We start from the raw sequence: 6,223 nt of genomic DNA, 5'->3' as shown, positions 1-6,223 counted from the left end.
TGATGGAATGGGACAAGTAACTACAAATTTGACTTGTCGTCTTCGCCAGTACATTGTGCTATAAGTCACGCTAAACCTTCTACCTTGTCTGGTTGTTGTTGTTTACAAAAACCGGTCTGGATAAACAAATAAGCGTGCGTGCGACGGAAAGTTCTTTGGTGTGCTTTAAAACACAATAAATAGTAGGTCCTTGGAAATGACTGAAATCCTCAATGGCCTCCCAAATACACTGACTTTATTACTAAGGCTGAGGGACCATGTTAGAGCCAGCCAGACTGAGACAGGACGAGTGTATACTATCATATTGTAGGATATTTGTTGGCTGGATTTAAAAACAATAAAGGCTAATTTAACAATGATAATATAGATGTACCGCATAACGTGCAAAATATATTGCTTAACTCAGTCCTGTACATCGTTCCGCGAAATAAATACACTTCATTTGTCTCCACATATTTTACTCCATCCCACTCTTGAAACTTTTGTGGCAAGCTTGTTTGGCGCTGCCCTATGAGTGTGTGTGTGACTGCAGTACCCTACTGGTGCTGAAAAATTGAATAGTTATGGAATAGCCAAAGATGGTGTTATAAAACATGCTAAAATCTCTAAACAATCACACAATGAGGCAGTTTCATCACAGTTCATCCATTGCAACTGGATGGTAGAAGATCACTTACACCTGTAGGCTACATTTATTATTTGGGAAAAGCAGGTATCAGCATAATGTTGTTTATTTGTTGTTTTTGTGTTTATAAACAAAACATATGGGATTCCATGCCGTTTCAACAACTATCAAAACCATCATCATTTTGGATGGATGGATTTTTGTGATAACTGTTCTACATAAGATTTTGGTGTCTTTAGTTCCTTGTAATACTTTATTGTCAATGCAAATTAAGTAAACAGTGGTCTGAAGCGTTATTGTTAATGCACAAATTAAGTAACAGTAGCCTGGTCACAAACGAAGTACTGTTTTGTCTAATAGTGGTGCAAATAACACAGCGTATCAAATGAACTTGATGAAATCTCGTCGCTGAACTGTTTCACTTCTTACCCCACATTTATGACCAAAAGTTGAAGGCTTTTTGTCAGACATTATTAATTACCAAATATATTTGATTCATGTTTCCACGCCCATTTTGTTGCAACAGGGTCCATGGCTGGTCTGGCTTTCATCAGACTAGCTCAATGCAGAAATCAAAAAAAAATAAATGTGAATGGGCTGGGTTCACCCAGCCGTCCTCGAGCACCCGATGTTTAGTACTCAAATTATGAGATACCACTCTGGCTATTCCTAAATGCAAATGCATCAGGGAGTTGCAGCCAAAGCAGTGATGTAATAGATCTAATGATTGTTAGCTTCCTAAGCTACAGGTAGGATTCTTGGTGGCCACAATGACAACATAAATTGTCAGCTGAGTATGCCTAACTGACACAAATAAAATCCTTTGAAACCAAAACCGCCCAGTATCCATGGACTTAAACTGTCGCTTATAGTAATGAAAAAGTTATATGCGTCCGACAGCTCCATGAAGTCAAGGAAAATGAATGAAGTAACCACTTCACAATGGGACCTACAGTAGCTGGGTGTTTTGCTAAAGCAGCCACTATTGAAATGAAAGATGGTGTTTAGATATACACACACGTGCTTACAATTTCTGAACTACAACTTCTGTGTCCTGAGCCATGATTCCCTCTCACACCCTTGCGCCGCCAGCAAATAAACAGGCGTCTCAGTCTGCGTACTTATATGACAAAACATATCAGACGGTTAACGGTAAATCTTCATTGCAGAATGATTTTGCCTTGCGATAAATACGTGGCAGTGAAAGATACAAACGGTGCTACATTTGCCCGGTATAACCGCATTTATGGATTTTCCGCCACAAATGCAGCCGTCAAATGCCTCCATCGCCATCGCCTTCCGGTAACATTACCTGAGTTCATGATATTACCGATTAAACGCGCGGTAAGCAAGCCATCAAATAAACATCCTCCGTTGTTGACTGAAGAAATGGAATTACTTCTTGAACGCCGTCCCTATCTGTAGATATTCAACAAATCAAGTACGGTCCTTGTGGCGTCCATTGTTTTCAACCCCTTTTAACTTCCAACAAATTAAAATTATGATCGCCATCTGGTGGACAAGCGACTACTTCTACGTAATGCCGAAAATGCAGCCATGATGATGATGATGAATATATTTATTTTGGCTGTTTAATCCTACTGGTTCACATTTTTGCAGGGTAAAATCTACCAAATGGTGATTATAGGCCAGGTTGATGTGTTATGAGACCAACATACCTAAAATTCACAAGAGAACTGTATGCCCTACCCTCTTCGGGGTCCAGTCAGCGGGGGCTGCAGATGAAAACAATGGTTCCATACTTATCAGCAGAATTTTGTACTCACCAAGTTTTATGCCCAGTCTTTCAGTGTCGGGAATCCTTGTTGGTTAATACGTCACTAAATGTACACATAAATTCATTTTATTGTAAGGCCCCATGAACGAAAGTACACAAAACTTGGCATGCATTCAGAGGGTGTCATAATGATCCCACACTTTTAATTTCGTGCAGTTTTGACCTTGTCAGCCAGAGATATTGAGATGAAAAAACCCTCATTTTTTGCTTTTTAATTTTTAAATCCAGGGTGGCGCTTACATGAAATAAGTGGTAATGGGATGGGTTGACATGCCCCCTTAAGACCAAACATACAAAAAAGGTGGACCTCCTAGGCCCTACGGTTCTCGAGATATCTTCAGAAAAACTGTCCTCCGGCCACCTACAGGCCAGTTGGTGTGTAATATAACAGAAATTCATTTATTGTGTGGCCCCCATGAACAAAAATTCCACGAAACTTGGCGCGGTATTCAGAAGGTGTCAAAATGATCCTACACTTCCACTTCCCGTGAAGTTTTGACTATGTTAGGGTCACAGATACCTACAATTACAACACCTCATTTTTACTTTTTTGTGTTTAACTAGGTGGCGCTATACATGAAATTAGTGGTTATGGAATGGGCTGATATGGCCCCCTTTGAGATCAAATATAAAAAAAGGTGGTCCCTCCTAAACCCACGGTTCTCAGATATATTCACAGAAAACTTCAGGTTCACCCTACCCTCCTTTCTCTGGGGTGCAGTCCAGCGTGGGGGTTACAGATCAAAAACGAAAACGATGGTTCCATGCTATCCATATAGGGGTTACATGCCCACCAAGTTTATTCACCCCGGCCTTTCAGTGTCCGGAATCATTGACGGAAATTTGGACATGCGAAAAAAAAAAAAAAAGAAAAAAAAAAAATCTGATTCATCCTATGACCTGCTTCTTTAAGTGGCGGGCGGTCATAATTATATTGTCCAAGTAAACATGACCTCTAGAACACATTGTTTACTTAACATAAAGATTAACTAAGGCTGCTGAGAATGTCACTTCCATATGGCCTTTCCTGTCAATCCTGGGCAAAACTCACAAGGACATCTATCCAGGTCCTTCTTTCAATGCACAGCACAATACCAGTCTGTTGATGAGATGCTTTTCAGAGGGATTCCTGTAGTGTGCTATGTTTGGACCGTATTAAAAGTTTACTTAATCATTACAGGGTCCTAGAATATTCCATAGCATTTTCACCACTTACTTCTAAGAAAGTATCACTTAACTTGTTCATCTAAAAAAACATGTTTAGGGTAATTCTTTCCTGACTTCCTTATATTCCTGCACTGGAAAAAGCAGACGAGTGGTAAATTCGGAATTTTGAACAGATTTGGGCTGTAACGGATCCTGGCTCTAACGATCAGCACTATAGCTGTCATGATATCACTTTCCTTAAAGCACAGGAAGCAGTCATCAGTCACTGCTGTCCACTGGAGTAACCTTAGCCAGTGGCACATATGCTCTGAACATACACATCCTTCCTTCTCACTCAATCACTCACTCACTCACTCACTTACTCACTCATTCACTCAGCCATTCACTTATTCACTCACAAACAACACCGAGGTCTCATTCTTACCGAAGAGCATCCTCTACACAGAAAAAAGCAATATAACTGACTATATATTGTAAGTGCCCTAAAAGCACTAAAAAGAGAAGTGTGAGGTAGAGAGAACAGCTAGTGTAAAAGGAAAGCCAGGTGTGGCCTGGCAGCACATCATTAAGTCATGGAGCAGAGAGACGGGCCTGCATTATTTCCAGGCGTATGTTACTCTCTTGTTCTGGACTGTCAAACACACCAGAACCCAAAAGAGAGTGTGCGTCACCCTCGCCGTCACCCCATGTGGGCGAACGGACAGAACGCGCTGCACCACCGGGTGTCTGTCCGCCGTGCCGACTCCTCCGTAAGCGGCCGAGAGCCAACTGGCACGGCTCTGCCCTGCTCCCCTTCTTCCGCGCCAGCGGTAGATGATAGTCCCCTTTCACGGCCAGGAGACAAACATGGAGAGAGAATGTGTAAAGCCGTCATTACCCCAGATCACAACCACTTTGGACGCATTTATACAACATGCTATGAAGTCACAGACACAAAGACAGGTCGGTAAATCGGGGAATGAAGTGGCCACCAAAAATAATCAATATTGCTGAACAATTAATTATTTTTTCAATGCCCTTAAAATACATTGGTATTTAAATTACCCCCACAGACAGACAATCATCCCCCACTCCGTGGCCCAAAATAACTCTCTAATTGGCTACCCCCAACAAGGCTGGGCTATATCTGTCAGGGTATTTTAAGCCTTCTGGGTTATAAACGAGGGATGGACAGCCCCTGGCGTGGAAGTAAGGAGGGGAAAAAAAGAAAGGAAAAAAGAGACACAGAGAGAGAGAGAGAGAGAGAGAGAGAGGAGTCGAGGGAGGGTGGATGCCAGACTGGGGGCAATCCCCCTCTGAGTCTGCCCACAGTTGCCCCAGTGACGCCTGCCTCACCTGCTGTTGCAAATTGCATTAGTGGACACTGGGAGAGCTGGGGGGTTTGCCAAGAACAACGAGGCAAAGTGATTGCGCGCTGATTTACCCCTACGCAAAGCACATGTACTGAACACATACAGTCCTTTTCACAGTTCTCTTATATCTATAATATCTGAACACCTTTCTATAATATTTGATCAGCCGGGTGCTCCAGTGAACTTCTTTTCACATTACTTGTCTGAAGTCCTGAGAAACATTGGATTGTCAATCAGGCTGCATTACCACAAAAACAGTATGCCGCCACTTTTCTATGTTGTAACCCATGTGCTATCTAAAGCTAATGATACACAAGGAAACACAAGGCGTTTTTGACCAATCTTGCATCTTACATGTTCCTTAGTAGCCTATTAATGGTCAGGCACATTCCCAGTGATGTAAGACAAACAACTATTTTGAAAAGGGCTTTAATCATCAGTAAGCAAACTATCATGACCATCCAATTAACAAATGAAACCAGCTATGTGATTGCCCAGAAACACTGCTCAGAAGGTTTAACACCACATAACACATAACATAAACCACAGCTGAATGAAGGCACAGCAGCAACTCATCTAACCTTTGTCTCACAGCAGCACAATAAACAAAGCAAGTACTTATATGTCTTCACATCTAAACTTTTGTTTTTAACCTCAACATCAACGTCACACTGTGTAATCAAAGTACTTTTCCAATGGCCAACCTCTGTGGGACTGCATAAGTAGTTTATTTTTCAGGCTATCGCTAACTGTGCCTTGTTGCAGTTACTCTATGTGTTTCTATGGCAACCCAACTGGTATATTTAAAAAAAAAAAAAGGCATGTCTAAGTGTGACACGTGAGGAACACTGGGACACCAACCAAACAAACGGAGCGAGCCACAGTCGACATGATCTGAGCAATGTGAAAAATGAAAACAGGCGTGAATGAATCTCTGAGGTGCTGTGCCACATTGCTGGAGATATTTATCACGAGGACACGGGCACTCTGCGTGAGCCGCTTGCGGCCTACCAGAGAATGTTTACAGTCCAAATACTTTACATTATCGGGCACCAGTATGCCGAAAACTCCAGCGCATACTCATGCAATCAGATGAGTCTGTGACATGTTGTCAAAACAACAAATCAACAAACACACAAATACAAGCAACAAAAACACACACACACACACACACATGTGCCCACACGCACACACACACACTTCACAAAGGGACACACTGATGGTATGTCTGGTGCACCTGTTCTCATATGGAGAGGCAAATCCAGTGATGTACTACCAGGG

The sequence above is a fragment of the Alosa alosa genome, chromosome 13 (genome assembly GCF_017589495.1).
Source record: "Alosa alosa isolate M-15738 ecotype Scorff River chromosome 13, AALO_Geno_1.1, whole genome shotgun sequence".
NCBI classification, from domain to species: Eukaryota; Metazoa; Chordata; class Actinopteri; order Clupeiformes; family Clupeidae; genus Alosa; species Alosa alosa.
This window is presented reverse-complemented; position numbering follows the sequence as displayed.